Consider the following 16,962-nt stretch of genomic DNA (forward strand, 5'->3'; position numbering starts at 1 on the left):
GTTGAACATTTCTTGGGGAAGCAGAATGATGTTTACGTCCAGCACTAGACTGGCACCGCAGTGATATTCCGCCTTTGCTGGGTTGTTTGTGAAAGGCAAAGATAGCTTATTAAGGCCGCTTCTGTTCTGTCTTCGATGCGCCGCATCAGCGGAAGCTGATGATGTGTGAAAGTGCACACATTTGTGGCATTATTGAACCTGTGCTGGGTTCCGTGTGAAAGGCAAAGTCTGCTAAATGAGAGCTGTTTTGTCCTTGATTTGACAATTTTGCAAAAACTGTGCCAAAGGGGCTAGTGGCATCATTGATTGTCTGAAATTGTACACAATTGTGGCTATGTTTAACTGTGTGAAAAGCAAAGGCAGGTGAACGTGGACTCTTCTGTTGTAAAACATTCATTTTGAAGAAAATATGTGTGAAAGAGGATGTGAATGGCGGACTGGAGTTTTTTTTAAATGGTTGTGTTTTGTATATTTTGTTGTTGTGTGAAATCATCTGATTGCTGGACGCTGTGTCACTGTGCAAATGTGGAAAAAAGCAAAAGTGACTCAATACTGTATATCTGTGTGAATTTACGCGCTTGTGTGCCTGTGCTGAGTTCTCTGTGAAAGGCATAATGGTGGAGCTCCTGTTTTGATTGTAATTTAGTTATATTTGCAGGATCTCTGTGTAAAAGGGGCTGTAGAATTCTTCAATCTAATTATATTATTAGTGTACGCATAAGTAGAATATTATAGAGTGATTTATTTGGAGATGCTGGAGCAATTTATTTGCGTTTTGTAGTCATTTCAATGGGGAAAGGTAATTTGAGAGTTGAATGTTTGGAGCTAAGCACATGGTCACGGAACAAGTTAGTGTGATCCCAAGACACCCTTGTAGGTTTTTTAAGCCTAATTAATGAGGATTTAAGTGTTTGACTTTTCGTGCGCATGTACGTAGATGACAGCAGTGAATGTCACAGCCTCATTTCCGGCTCCCATTCACAGGGTGGGTGTCGATCGTCAAGCTGCCCCGCTCAACCCCCCCCCCCCCCCCCCCCACTTTCAGCCGTGCTTTTTTGACTCTGATGACATAATACCAGAGTTACGGGAAGACGGCCGTAAAATGAAAAGGCCTATTTCATAAATAATAGGTAGAGGGGGAGCAAAAAGATCAACAAGTTATAAAACGTGATCATTCATTCAGCGAGTAGGACTAAGCCAACACTATAAGTCACACAAGAAAACCCAAATGAGCAAACAGAACTTGATTGTTTTGCTTTATTTGGCGCTCGTTTGTCACTCAGGTGGTCTCGCGGCCCACCTGCACGGCGTACTGTAAATTACGCACCCCGAGCCCTAATTGCCCTCGTCCGCCGCGTTGCCATAAAAACGGCGAGCGCAGCGCTGACACTATTGTCAGGTACTTCATCAAGGCCCGTGTGATTTATTCACTCGGCGCAGAAAATTCTCAGGGAAAAAGAAGCTCGCGTAACTCGATCGCAAACGAACTGTTCTACCGATGGTGATATCAAGCCGGCCTCGCATTTTGTACCTGAGACCCAGATGTGACCTCGTCCAGGAGGAGGGGGACGATGCCATCTGTGCCAACCGAGTCACAAGAAAGTCACAGCCATGCACCCCCCCAACATCACCAAATATTTTTTTTTACTGTTTAAAATCACAAAAATACACTGCAAAAAAAAATTCTTCCCGGAAGAAGACTTTTTACTTGAAAAACATAGCTATTTTAAAAATATATTGTTTGCGTATGAGCATTCATTATTTGAAAATATTTGACGACCGCGACTTCAATGCAAATGTATTTGCATAAAGTAAAGATATTTGTACTTACATTCATTGACGGGAGTCCTTAAAACTTGTAAGATATCGTTTTGTTATATATTTTGATTCGATATAAACTGTGATTAACTGCTTGTTAAGTCGTGAAAGTCGTTATTTGCTTAAGTCGTGAAATCATGTATATGTATATGTGTATATGATATATGATATGACAATATAATTAGTATGTATCGCCAAGTTTTGTGATTCTAATGTGCAGCGCAACCCCACAGCAAACTACGAGTCACCTCTCGACCGTTAAGACATGCTAACCGCGCCCTCCGCTTTGCTACGCTACGTTAGCATCTGCACGGTAATGCTAATGTTGCGCACGCAGTTCTTATTTAATTCACTGTAGCGAGCACTTTCTACGGCACAATAAACTCCACTTCCTGCTCTGTGGTTACCATCACACTATGCTTCTGCGGTTGGCGTCTGCAGTCTTTTTTTTTTTGTCTAATTATTTCCTTTTTTGCAGTGCACCGCAGCTTGACAGTGATGGATCGCAGGCTAAATATGAACATTTTTGTCCTGCGTATATGTTGGACGCGCTCGGTGGACGGTCGCTCCGACCAAACATAACCTCGCATAGATTAGCTTCCCTCCCCCTTTTTTCTGCTTTTCCTATCATCCTTTGTCTTCATTTTCTGGCGCTTCAGCGATGCATCACGGACATCGCTTGGACGGAAACGTAGCTCATGTGCCATCGTGATGATGTCGCTTACATGCAGAGCTTCTCAAATAGAACCACTATGTAAAGATGTTTTAGACATTTAATGTGCTTCTCTTGGTAAACATGATTCTGGTCATAAAAATATGATGAAATGTAGCGTGTAAAGCTGTATTCTAGCAGGTGGTATGTTTAAAAATTTTTTTTTTTAAATCTGCCGTAAAACAAAACAGCTGCGTACGGCACCAAGTTGACGGGTTCCTGTAAATGTTTAACAACAGTGAGCGATATTAAAAAAAACTCAGACGCTAACATTTTTATTTACAAAAAAAAAAAAAAAGATCCCAGACGGCAAGCAGATGAAGACGATTTGGAATTAATGGTGCGAGACTTTTTCAAGCACTCCAAGGACACCACTGCCAAATCACATACGGCTGTCTAATAGGCCCGTGCTGCTGCTCCTGTTGAATTTGTTTTGAGAGAAAGCATTTCATCATGTTTTTTTGGTTTGTTTTTTGGACAAAAATGCTGTATTTTTGGAGAGAAAAGGTATATTTCAGCGATTAGTCAGTATTTTTTTAAATAATTACTTTAGAATACTGTATGGTGGCAGTGAACTCAATTGAACTCACTTCACGATAAGCAGAACTTTGGCGATTAGTGAACAGTTCACCCAAAAAGAGACTCAGACCCGAACTTTCGTTTTACTGTCAAACTAAACAAAAAAACCTAAACATATATTTAAAACATCAAATGTAGCTTTGCCCTTGGAAAGCTAGTAATTTTAGAAGCGACAGATATTTCAGGACAAATGGGGGAGCAACACAGATAGTATAAACCGTACTCACAGCAATATATTCTTCGTCCTCTATGAAAAATGCCAAATATTACAGCATCTTACTGAGTCACTCACGATAGCAGTTGTTAAGGGAATTTTTTTTTTTTTTGTGGGGGTTGAGGGGGGAAATACAGGAGGTCTTTTAAAAGGTAGTATTTTTTGTGAATTTTTCTGATGAAAGATTGATTTCTCTTGTTTTAAATGCTGCTTTTTTCAATCGTTAGCGCTTTGACTATATCGCCGCCACAGTTAAACCAATCCTGCTTTGAGACTAATGGGTGATCAAGGGAGAGGTGGTGTTGAGTGGGGATTGAGCAATTCTAAATATGAACGACAATAAACAAATAAGCAAGTCGTCTACCCGCATGGCCGTACATGGCGGATGCACGCCAAATGGCAAACGCTGCCCGTTTGAAGTCTGGAACGTTTTAACTGACTCAAAGCAGGCGACTCAGAGTGGAAGGGGGGGATCGTTCCCCACATTAGCGTTACCCTTGGGATTTCAACCATTTTCATCCGGGATGTGAAGGGAAGTGCAGGACTGAAACATAATTGAGGGAGAAAATATAGAATATGATACAAGGATCATAAAAACACCATAAAACAATGATCAAGCCGTTGAAAGAAACAGTCAAACAGCAGCCTTGTATTATTGTACGAGTGACCAATAAGTATGTTGTGCATGTTTTCTGGGACGTCAAAGGGATCCGGTTGCTTGTCCGGGCCACAAAAACGCCTCCCGTGGAGGAGGAGGATGCAGCGGCCTTGTTTGGCGTCATGGCTGTTAAGCGTCATTTCTTGTGCAAGAATGTCACGGCTCAGCGGCGAAGCAGTATTTATTAATAACAGTCGGAGGGCGGGCGGTGTTTCTCATTGCTTTCTTCCTTCCTGTCGGCTCGGATCGCGGACAGCGGACAAAAGCACACACCGACTGGCCGCACTTTTGTTTCCGATGCGGGGACAAACCAAACTAAAATGCTACAGTGTGACCGCCGACGTTGATACATGACAGTATTTGTTTGATTCAAATATTTGAAAGATGTTCACATGATGCCTAAAAAGTTTTGAAGGCTTGCTCTGATTGTCAGTCAAGATTTGGGCATTGTTGGTTGAGATTTTTGAAAGATTTTCCAGTTGTTGGTCAAGATTTTCCAGACAATGTTTAGTCTGTTTACTTTTCATAATAACAGTGCTGTTATATTTTTGTTATATTTATGTTTTGGATATTGTTCATAGAGATTTTTTTTGAAGAATTTGGGGTTTCTTGGTTGAGTTGTGAAGGATTTTTCCAAGTCTCAGTTGAGATTTTTTGAAGGATTTATCACTTGTCAGCTGAGACATTTCTGACTTTGAAACTTTGGGACTGCTGTTCGAGATACTTGATATGTTTGAGGAATTATAGGCTATGTTTGATTTTATAATTGAGATTTTTAGGTTGTCGATTGAGAGTTCGGAATTTTTTTTAAATGTCACTCAAGATTTTTGAAATATCTTGGGATGGTTGAGGATTTCTGAAGGATTTGGGGATTTAAGGGGAAATTCTGGTGGTTTGGATTAGCAGGGTTATTTAATAAGTCATGTCTTATGTACTGTACCTTGGCAATGTGATATTAATCCTCTCTCATTTAATGTTTTTTTTTTTTTACAAGATTTTTATCGGCAATTACGAATTTTCATGGGCGTTGCCATTTTGGCGAGCCTTATGACCTACGTGCGCGGATGTGACGTAATAGGTGTGGCAAAAGGCTCACTCGCGTTGGGAAACAATTGTGGCCAGCGCTGATTTCTCAGATTTATCATCATCTCATGAAGAAATAGCAGTATCGGTTGATCGGGAAGAGGGAGGAATACGTCCATACAGATTTGAACCTCATGTGGCTGTAAATAATGTTGAATATTCGGATGGTTGTTCGGGCGGAATGATGACGGGGATGCTCATGGGCCAGGCACAATTGTTTCCCAACGTAAGTGAGCCTTTCTTGCCACGCCTATTACATCACATCTGCGCACGTAGGTCATGTGACTCGCCAAAATGGCGGCGCCCATGGAAATTTGTAGTTGCCAATAAAAATCTTCTCAAAACACCATTAAACATCACATTGTCAAGGTACAGTATATATGACATGACCTATTACATACATATATTGTTCATCCAAAACACTAGAATTTCCCTTTAAGAAGAGGTGAGAGTCCTGGGTTTTTTTAACAGAGGAGCCAGTAAAAAAAAAAAACATTTTTCCCCCTGACGAAAATAGATTACGAGCGCAAAATATCCATTTTGCCATTTCACTCTTTTGTAGCAGTAGCCCTCCCTTCGGCCAGCACATCCTTCTCACTCGATTGATATGCAAGACTTGGAGGAAGGAAGTAGCTACAATTGACTCTAATCAGGCGAGGGCCCACACGGCCCATTAGAGGAGTCCTGCTGAAACTGATTGGTCGCCATTAGCGAGTCGCACGCAAATACGCCTTCGAGGCATCGTCACCCAAACCGCCATGCGCACCTCACGAAACGTCATTTCAGCCAGCATCAAGAAGATTGATGCTGCATGTGTGCTTTGGTGTTTTTTTTCTGTTTTTGTTTTGGTGGTTTTCTACTTGCTGTTTGAGGGTTAGGAGTTCTTGGCTTGATGGAACTTTGGGTCTAGTGAAGATCCAGACTGATATTTTATCTTAGCTGCCAGTTGGCAAGCTTTGTATGTTTGTGTTAGATGTCCACTTCATGTTTTTGTTTCATAGTGCCAGAGGTCTATTGATTTTGGAATTGAAAGGCAAGATGTTAGAAAGTTTTTGTGATAATTAGGTCAACCAAGCATCATGTTTTTTTTTTACTGTAATTTCTAGCGTATAAGATGCGACTTTTATCACGCGCTTTCAACCCTGCGGTTTATGCGGTGATGTGGGTAATTTGTGCATTTTTTCTAATGGCCACTCGGGGGCACTCGGGCAGAAATGATAAGAGTGAGACCGGTGGAATTTGTGTGCCGAGGGAGTGACTTTTACCGGTCCCTGTTAGCGCTGCACTAGCGTGTTACTGCAGTGCCTCAGTAATTTTTACCAGTATGTTTTTTTAACCAGCCTTGTTAGCGTGGTGGTGCTAGTGTTAATGTTAGCGCAGCGACACTAGCGTTAAACTCTCTGTGTACTCTCTTTCTTTGTAAATATCACGTGTTTCAATGTGGGTACTTGCGGCTTTTACACAGGTGGGACTTATGTATGTACCAAATAGTATTTCCTTTACAAATGTACTGGGTGAGGCTTATAACCTGGTGCGCTCTGTTGGCCAGGAATTATGGTCATTTTATTTTATTTTCAGGGGGAGGGCAGTTCACTCATTTGACTCATCAGATTTTGGAAATATTTTTTTTCAGATTAGGTGAGAATCCTGACAATTTTTGATGATTTTTTTAAATTGTCAATCGAGACAATTTTTTTTAAATATTTTGAAATTATTGGTTGACGTTTTTTTGGAAGGATTTGGGCTATGTTGCTTAAACCAACAATATTCATGTACGTTTCTGAACAATATTATAATGATCCGCCCCTGCAATGCACCACAAGTCGTATCTTGCTGCATTTTTACGGACACACATCCAAATATGTAAATTCCTAAACTGCTTGACCCACGCAGGAATGTTCGCTTGGTATCTACGCTAATCCGCCAAAGGTTCTAGAGGACTTCCTGTACGATTAAGGCCATTAAAGCAACAACAACGTTCTCGGTGCGGCGGAGACGGACGGCCGTTGTTTGACAAGCTGGTGGCTTTATTTCACCAAAACCATAATAACCCCCCACACCCCCGGCCTCAACCCTCCCAACGCTCATCAAACTTAGCGTGCTAGCTGCAGTCCGCTGTCACAACCAGAAAAAAAAGGGGTTTCCCCCGGTTATAAAAACAGATGCCGGTTTGGCCCGTGGGCCCGGGGCTCGCAGGAATTTCGATGGTTGCTTTTTGGTTTGTCCCCCGTTTGAGACATAATTGGAGAGAGGAAACGAGACGGGCGACAGCTGATGTGGTTTGGGTCCGGAGGGACTCGACATCTGACTCTGATTGAGAGCAGCGATGGCGCTCTTGCAAAGCTTTGACTTTTGCTCAGAGGAGAAAGTTGCGTCTTTCCTGACATTATTTCCATTTATTTATGGTTGAACGCATCATGTCTGTTAGCAATTCCTGTCACGATCTGTTTTTGTTGAGTTATTGCATTGTTTTGAGTTGATTTCATTCCACGTCGCGTTATTTTTTTTGTGTTTGGTATTCCAGTCTTGTCGATTCACAAGGTTTTCATTTCCACACGTTCTCGTCAGATGTGTTCATTGCGTCCATTTGAACATTTCAAATAATTTTACTCAGTCCTTATTTTTTTTAGTCTTCATGACGCAGGTGAGGGTCTAATTTTCCCTGCCTCCACATTCCTAGTATGGGAAGCCGTAAGGTTCACGAAATAGAGTGCAAAACACACGGCGAGGCTTATTTTGTGTCTGTTGAGCTAGTTCAAGTCCTTGATTTGTACCCCTTCTTCTTCCATTCGCCTCCCACACGATTCCCAGGTCAAGGGGGCTCGGCGAGACTCGTCTACTCGGCTACGACGCCATATGGTTATGCGTTCAAAGCGTCCGGCCCAACAATAGGCTTACGACGAGGTTCCCCTTGAAAACAGAATCTCCGACTATGACTCTCGCTGTTTTTCTTCGTATGAGTCATCGGGTGCAATCACAGGTTATGAGTAAACATAGCAAACGAGAGGCTGATTACATTACAAATGAGACGGCTTGATGTTTTATGAGCAGCGGCAACCACCTTTGGGATAATGGGGGGAGGGGGTGATGTTTATGAGTGGCGGCGTTTTCCTGAAATGCTCAACTTTGGGCTGTAAACACGGACGATGTGGCAGCAAGAAATGAGCAACAGCCTCGGTTCCCACGGCCTCTGCATTACATATGATGAGCTCCCGTCACTTTGATTTCTTTTTTTAAATGGAATAATTACATTTTTCTCTTTTTGTTTACAGTACGAGTGTCTTAACCGTGACTTTCGGCTGTGTGTGCCACGGAGGGAGTCGTAGCGTCGAGGCGGGCAGAGATGGATAGCATCAGCTAGCTCCCCTGGGCTAATGGAGGACTTGATCCTATTAGAGGCCCTCAAGCCCCTCACTCTCCACTCCCGCAGCCCTAATGGTTCCCCCCCACCCCCTCCGTGTTCATCATCCCTTCCCGACCGCTGATTCCCAGGATCAATAATCCTCATCCCTCTCTCAACGTGTCGTAAATCAGCCGAGGCCGAGGAAAGGAAGCGTCTCCGGCGAGCCGACCGGGGTCAGGCGGAAAGGTGAGGACAGCTTTAACGGCCTCGGCCCACTAGCATCCTCCGTGTTGTTCTTCTTCATCGCCCTGACTTAAAGGATGGATGAAAGGACGGGCATAAATTAGGACGCGCCGTTAAGCTGTCACCAGCAGCATGTATGCGCTTTTCACGTGCACCCCACCCCAAAAAATAGAAGATAATAGTGCAGTGGCGCTTTGAGATACGAGTGGCTTGACTTACAAGTCGCCACTCTGATTTGAACTTTACTGTCAAATCATATACACAACAAAGAGAATTAGTTGCGCTTATTTGCACTTAAAACAAACAAATTTGCTTTCAAAACATCCTTACTGGCTTCATGCTAACATACAATGGAAAACACCATTGACATGTTAACAGTTAGCATTGATCTGCGATTGGGTGGCGACCAGTTCAGGGTGTACCCCGTCTCCTGCTTGTTGATAGCTGGGATAGGGCCCAGGACTTCTGCGACCCTTGTGAGGATAAGTGCCTGGATGGATGATTTTTATATTGTTTTAAAAATAATCTTGTATAATTCCACTTATTGTTTACCTTTCTAAATTACTTTATTTTTTGATAATAAAGTACATGACCTATTGGTGAGCACACTTTGCTCCACATAGCAGCAAGACAACAAGGGGGCGACAGACTAAGAACTCCAAAAGCAGCACAATATTCTAAACGGAATCATTCCAGAAGTCTTTTTTCGATACAGCACCCTCTGGTGGAGCTCCCGCTCACTGCACAAGCTGAATAAACAACCGTCTTCTTCTTGTAATCGCATTTGCACATCAAAATCCGTTGGAGCGGTGAGAAGGGCATACCTCCTTGAAAGGCTCACTGTTACCTGGCCGCTGGGGTAGAACCCGGGTGGGCCGCGTCTGCCCTTTCCCATGCTTCCGATGGCCGAACCCCCCGCGAATGGGAGCAGGACAGAGGGGACACCTGTTCGGCGGCCATGTGAAATCTCAGTTTCTATTGAGAGACTGGAGTAGGGCGGTGGGGGGACACTGGCGATGGGGCACCTCGATGGCAGGAAACCGGAGAAGGCGGCGGGAAAGGGGACGCGGCGAGTCAGATGAGTCGGCCGCAATTTGCCTCTTTTCACAGGACGATTAGTCACGCTTGGCCATAGAAACGCTATCGTGGGCTGCGCTTCTCTATTGGTATTGGTCTCTATGGGTAAGGCCACAACTTTTATCTGAAAGGAGACTGAGGGCCGACGTTGCAAAGCTGAGATTGTGGCGCACAGGGCTGCAGCAACAGGATTTTCTGTCACCAGTCGTGGAAACTGAACGCTACTCGATTTCTGTCGTAGCGGCGGACTCCATGCTCTCCGTTTTGTTGCAGCGGCTCATCTCGTCGCCCTCAGTCTCTTCATAACCGCAACATTTGTGGATTTTGTTCGTCTTTGTGACCGACATGCATACTATACTGCTTTTTTTTGTGGTAGTATCAGACTCCATAATCTCCACTTTGCTGCAGTGGCTCATTTCAGCGCCCTCGGCCTTATCTGGGAACCATTTCAGTGGGATGACTGGAAGACCCAAAGATAAACGTGCATGGCAACATTATCTTTTTATCCCGTTGCTCCGTTCTCTTCACTGTGCTGCATCATCCTGTATTCTCCTTTTTTATACAATAATCTTCATTCTTCTTTGTGACAATGACATTAAAACTCTATTCTATTAATTAGCCACAAGTAAACAGAGGTCACGCTCATCCTCGGCCATTGTCATTGTTCGCTTGCCTCGTTTCATTCCGACCGACGTGTTTAGCGCGGCTCGGCTACTTGCCGTTTCTGATTTCAGCCACCAAAAGATAAAACGTGTCGACAAGCGGGTCATTTGAGGGGAAAAAAAACATCAAAGTGTGCGCCCCGAAGCACCAAGCGAGTGATCAATGGCGCAGGTGGGCGTTCGTATCGCTAAAGTGCTCATTAGGTACAAATTTGCGTGACGGCGGCTCGTATCGGAGCCTCCGTTCATAAGCAGCTCATCACTCATTTGCATGTGTCATCCGTGACCTCCTCGTACGTCGAGCGTCGGGGGCGCGCGCCATTAAAAACACCCCCCGATCCCCTCTCGGCTTCATTTGCACTGACCCACAATGCAGTATTTTCTTAACACGAGCAGCAGGCCTCTTTGATGTTATCTGCCTATCCAAACAGCCGCGGAGGACGGCGGCCATTAATCACTCTGAAGCCTGCGAGGGCCCGCTCATAAATCGCCTCGCCGCTCCTTAAACAGGAGAGGCCCCCAGGGGTGCGCCCGCGTCATTTATCAACGCTCGCCTCCCTTTCTGGATGAAGTAAAACTCATCCGGGATTGATACCGCGAGAGTGTACTCGACAGTCTCCGCTGTGTCGCAAGGGCTGCGTTTTTTTTTTTTTTTTTTGCCGCTGCCTTGAGACTCCCATCAGATTAAATTTGCCTCACCGCGGCCGATAGGAGACGGCACCGCAAAGATGACACAGGTGGCTGCGGAGGAAAAAGCAAACTTATAAGACCAAAAAATAATAATAAAAATAGGACCAGGGAAGAGCAAAAACTGTACGCATGAATGAATTTGTTAGTTTACACTTTAAAAAAGTCTCGGTTTATTTTGCCAAAAGTTTTTTTTTTTTTAAATTAGCTCTGAACCTCGTGTTCTCGTCACCACACGAGCAATTTTTATTTTGCAATATCTTTATATGTTGGTTATGAAACCTTTTTTAATTACAGTGGGGTTTTTTTTACATACAGCATTTTAATTTTTTTTTAAAAAAGTGCAACACATAACGACACCTAGCCTATTGGCTACATATCAGTTAGCTAGCTCTTCTTGTAACCATTCTTTTTTTAATTCTTATGAGTATTTTTCTATCATGTTTTGATCACGTTTGTAATGTTTGTATTAAATATGAACGAAATTCCAATCTCTGTATGATGTGCACACGTGAAGCACACGTGTCCTCCCTATTTCCTGCTTCCCACACTGTTATTAAAGCGGACCATGTGGGGAAAAACGCCCTCCTTGCCCTCGGAGATAACGCCGCAGAGGCCCGTTTACGGCAACGCCAGCTGGGCCCGGTGGCCGTCTTCGTCACCTTGTATAGCGCGCGGAAACGCAAATGTTTTTTTTTTTTTTTTTTAGTCTGAGTGGGACTCCAGAGACCAGTGATGACTTGGTAAAAAGGACGGAAAAAAAGATGACTATGACAAATAGCTAAAATGAGCGTCAGGTGTCAGAAAAATAATTTTATATTTCAGTCATTGTTTTTAAAACAGAAGGGTTTGAACTTGAAGTAGTTGGAATGAAATCATTTTGAGTGGATTTTTTTTTTTAATTAAGTAAAAGGACGTGCCAGATTTGTATCCACAATTGCATTATCGTTGTGTGGTCATTTGTTGCTCGGCAGAATTTGTCACCAGGCCTCTGTTACAAATGTAAACATGACAGATTTCCCAGCGTCTTTACACACATGCAAGATCACTTGTTGCCAGGCAGAATTTGTTAGCCTCGGTCGTGGAAGCAGCAGTGCCTCAATTATAATTATTAGGAAGAATAATTTGACACCAATGCATTATTTTCATATAGAATTAGTTCACTGTATGCCACATACAAAAGATGACATGCATTATAGAGCTTGATTAAAAAAAAAAAAACTAAAATGAGCATGTAGTTAATTATGTCATATGCAAATAAAAAAAAAAGTAAAGCTGCACAACGATAAATAAAATGATGAGATTGAATTAAAATGGTTACAGATCACTTTTTAGCCACCCTGAGTGTTCATTAAGTTGCGGAAATAAATCAGCATCAGGCTCTAAACGGACAAGATGATGGATGAAAAGTATCTGCCTGTGTGTGTGTGTGTCAAGAGTACACAAACAAGCTGCTGTTGTCACGCATGGCCTTGAGGAACCTTTGTGGATTTAAAGGCTCCATCAGGAACCCCCCCAACCCTAATCACTCAGGGACCTCACCCAGGGCCGTCCTTGGCGCTGCCTGATAGTCTCTTTCCACACTGCCGAGCGGCCAAACGGTGGGGACCTCCCGGCGCAACCTCCCGGGAGGTCAGCTCCTTCTCTCCATCACCCCCCCCCCCAAAAAAAAAGCTTTGATGTGACGGACACGAGAAGCAACTTGAAGCCCCCTCCACCACTTATGTGTGCGTGCGTTTCTTTGTGATGTGGCGGCAGGGGGATGGTCAAGAGTCGTCTGGGTTCAAAGGTTGTACGGCCTTCTGTTTGTTTGCTGCTTGCAAAAAAAACCCCACTTTTTTTCGTTATAAATGTTAGATAGCTTAATGCTAACACCCAGTGCAAAACCGCATAGATGGGCTAATAAAACTAGCGTCGATATTGTGTTAGTTCAAACAAGTGGGAGCAACACATCCGGATAATAGAACAATATATGAATGTATTCATTATCCTGTGTGAAAAGCTCATAAAATTCCAGTTTAGTTGCACATGATAAAATCATCCATCCAGCCACAATGTAATATGAAAATATGAATGTCTATCCATAGGACATGAGGACAGTGGGTGTTGGAGAGGAAGATGCACGAGATAGGCTTGGATGGAAAAAGATCACACGCTATGGCGACCCCTGACGGGACAAGCTGAAAGGAAAAGAAGAAGGTCTATTTTTAAGGTAAATATTTTTTGTTTATTAAGTAAACATTCAAACGGTCACTTGTTACCGGGCAGACTTGTTGGTGTTGCTCACCCACGCCTCTGTGTTCACGTCTTCGTCATCCCGTTTAATGCCCGCCGCCCCCTTTTGGAAGGCGGAGTAATTAGTGTGCCACCTGATCCCGCCATCCCCTCACATAATCTCTCGGCTAACACACACGCATAAATCTACAAGCACGCTCACACAGATGATCCATCACGGGCTGTTAAGTGGGCTGATGGAGCTGTCAGTGAAGTTTCGGCATGTTCAGCGGAGACCTCGAAGAGGCTGTGGTCGTCGTCATCCCTTGTGAGGATAAGCGGCTAAGAAAATGGATGGATGTCAATGATTTTACAATGTTACTTGAAACGTCTACTGTGACTAAATGTTTTATAACGGTTTGGACACTGGAACTAATTATTACAAATAGAATAGATGTCATTGGGAACATTTTTCTTTGTTTTTTTTTCATGTTTCTGTCAATCCAATCGGGGGGGGAGCACAAAATATCCAAATGGAATCTGTCTGCGTCCAGTCTTGAGAAATAACATGACCTGTCAAACTAAATCCACGCTTTCCAAACGTTTAAGAGGCTTGAACTTTCCATGACCGTGATGGAAATCAAAGCGATTTCACGCCGTTGGCGTAAAACGTGACTTCCAAGGAGGAGATCGCGGAGGCGATGGCGGGGAAGGACGACGACGGCGACTCGGGGAGGAGGGGCGAACAGGGGTGTGACCAAATTTTTGAATTTTAGCCGTTCGTATGGCTTTTTGGTTGGATTTTTAAAGACATTGCACCTTTTGTTGTCCCAGTATGAGAAGTCACCAGAAGATGTAAAAAGAAAGTGAATTTGATCGCAAGTGACATAAAAAGAAACTGAATTTGATCGCAAGTGACAAGCAGATGGTTCCTTAAAAAAAGCCAACAGTCGTGATTTTAACAAATTAAGTCATTTGTTTACTAAAAGCAGGTCAATAACTGGATTTGTAGGGGACAAAGGGGGAGTAGAACGCTACCTTTTGGTCACTAGCTAAAAGGCTACCAGTTAGTTGGAGGCAAAGCTAATGTCACAGTGTGCATATTTACGCAAACAGACGGAAAAGGCATTGCACCAGTCACACAGATTAAGTCTTTTTGTTTACTAAAATTAAAAATAAAAAGTCAATACCAGCCCGGGCTGACTGCCCCATCAAACTGGCCGGCTAGCTAACCGGATCTAGCATGGAGAGATAAATTGGGAGTGTTTCTCTTTGTTAAGACTCAAAATGCGCCTCACAACAGATCCAAATTATGACATTGGTCACTTTTTTTGTTGTTATTTTTTGGCGTAACCACCGTTTTTGGGGCAAACTTCAAAGGCCGGACTTGTACGACACATCATCTAAAACGTTTGGATCTTTTTCAGCACACAGCACCACAGGCAAGGGTCTAATCCACAGGTGTGTCCCGCTCCGGTCCAAGTTCCCGACAGGCCGTTTGACAAAGGCCATTGTGGCCCAGAGAACAATGGCGGCAGCTAATCCCTCCGCGGCGCTGACAGCTCGGCCCTTCCAGCAACCTCATTGGCGGGCGGGTGACAGGGACGGAGTGGGGTGGGGGTGGGACCGGACTATTCGCCCCAGAGCGAAGACCCAACTCTTTTGTCAGCTCGTCTTCGTCACCCCATGAAGACGGAGCATAGCACTTTGAGGCGGGGACCGGAGGGATGTATTATCTTTTCGCTTCAAATCATTTTACGATCAAAATGCCGGCAGCCGGGAAAGCGGGCGGTACTGTAATTGGATACATGAGCCACAAGGAAATCATTTCCGCAAAACACACAAAAATCGAGATTTTGGGGAAATGTTTGGGTTGTTGTCTTTTATAAATTCTATTCCGAAATGCTTTTATTTCGAAGTTCCACTTGTAGTCCGTCAGGTGCCTTTAATGGATGAGTACTTAAGTAGTGAGTTTTTTTTTTTATTAAGCGGGGATAAACTTGCCTGGAAGACTTTTGATTAGAAAACCCTCAAAGCTACAATAATCAGTGTCCAGCGGGCCTCTCGGATGAGTAGTTTTATTTTATCTTTGTTTTAAACTGCAATTGCTCATAGCCACCAGAATTTGTCAAATAATCCCATAAAAGAAAAGTATTGTCTGTACCCACCTCGCTGAAACCAGATTGAAATGCTTTGGGATTTTCTCATTAGCATGAGTGAGCGAGTGCGTATTAGATGACAGATATTCCCCAAAGTGACTTCAGAAAGCAAAACGATGATATTTTCACAAAATGTCACCGGGTTCAGTTGACGTTCAGTCGTGGATAAACACTGCCCCCCTGCTGAAAATTAGCGCCATTGCAAACAAAGCTGTCGGGGAGCAATTTTTTTGACATTTTTATAATTCACGTAACACTTACTGTAATAAAAATGCTTATTTATTCAGTTTTATTTTAGTTTGTCATATTAGTTAGAGGGTATGGGGACCAATGCTATGGTTATTATTAACATTATTAGTGGTCGTAGCAGCAGCAATAGCAGTGCTATTGATTTTAAAAAGTTTGCAAAAACAAAGTATGACAACATGGTTCCTTTTTAAGTGTATTGACTTTATATTTTGTTAAAAATACTACCCTGTATTTAAGCAATTCATTTGCTTATGTTTATTGTTGACTATATCATTCATTATGGATAAAATTCGTAAGTACTGACACTGTTTTTACCCAATATTGTAATAGTAATTAACATTACTATTTATTGTTATATTATTACTAATGATATAATATACAATTCTAATGATTATATTAATTAGTCAATATTTTTAAATGATGAAAATTAAATTAGCACTCTATTGATATATTTGTTTACATATTTTAATTTTTAAAATGATCCTAATATTGTGATTAATACAAGTATTTTATTTGCTTTTGTAATGTGAAGGGAAACTTCCCATTTTGTAGTGCTTGCACGTGCTTTCTTCTCCCACTAGGTGGCAGTGAGGTAACATTTTTCAATGTCGCTATTAATTGGAGAAAGCGCTCCATGAGAATGGGTGCACTCCATCCATCCATCTTTCCCTCCATCCATCCTTCCTTCTCATCAGCTTTTTAAGATGATGGATGACACCAGTTAAGCGTTTTGGTCGCCGGCTCTTCATGTTTGCGCCAGTGTGAGAAGGAAGCTCATTAAAAGTCCCCGGAGAGCCCCCCCGATTTGCTCCCGCTTGTGGGAATCTCACCGACAGCTGCGAGTTCAACACCCAGCCGATGAAAACCCTTTCCTTTGTTTGCCTGCACCAAAATTTGCCTCAAATCTCTCAAAATCTCACGGAATTTCAAATCTGTGGGCATGGGAGGGATGCATTGAAAATAGTTGCCATGACGTTAACCCAAGGCAGCAAATAACATTTTATTTCCAACCCTAACAAACCTCCAATTTGACACGACTTCAGCTCAGTGAACGTCATGACGTAAAGATGATCGTATTAGATGTCGTGACGGCGAACCTCGTGCAACGATAACTAGTGACCCAGTGTTTTTTTTTTGGTTTTTTTTTGACATGCCAGCACTCGTTTTGCTTTTTCTTTGGCTTTTACGTCCAACATATGTCTCTGATTTCAACACGGAACGCACCAGCAGGCCCGTACGTCGACCCGCGGGGTCGCCCCCACCC

At 43.1% G+C, this 16,962-nt stretch overlaps 1 protein-coding gene across 3 annotated transcripts in view; it reads left to right on the forward strand.

Annotated features, from left to right (window-relative positions):
• Positions 1-16,962, forward strand: part of kcnb2b (potassium voltage-gated channel subfamily B member 2b) — a 156,920-nt gene that overhangs the window by 54,381 nt on the left and 85,577 nt on the right. For 2 of the 3 annotated variants that reach the window (XM_061806050.1, XM_061806052.1), the window contains one exon: positions 13,164-13,288. The gene's annotated coding sequence lies outside the window, so the exon portion shown is untranslated. Of the gene's footprint in view, positions 1-8,336; positions 8,654-13,163; positions 13,289-16,962 lie in introns of all 3 variants that reach the window. The other variant, XM_061806051.1, reaches the window with a different exon arrangement.

This window comes from Syngnathoides biaculeatus, chromosome 19 (assembly GCF_019802595.1).
Source record: "Syngnathoides biaculeatus isolate LvHL_M chromosome 19, ASM1980259v1, whole genome shotgun sequence".
Taxonomy (NCBI): Eukaryota; Metazoa; Chordata; class Actinopteri; order Syngnathiformes; family Syngnathidae; genus Syngnathoides; species Syngnathoides biaculeatus.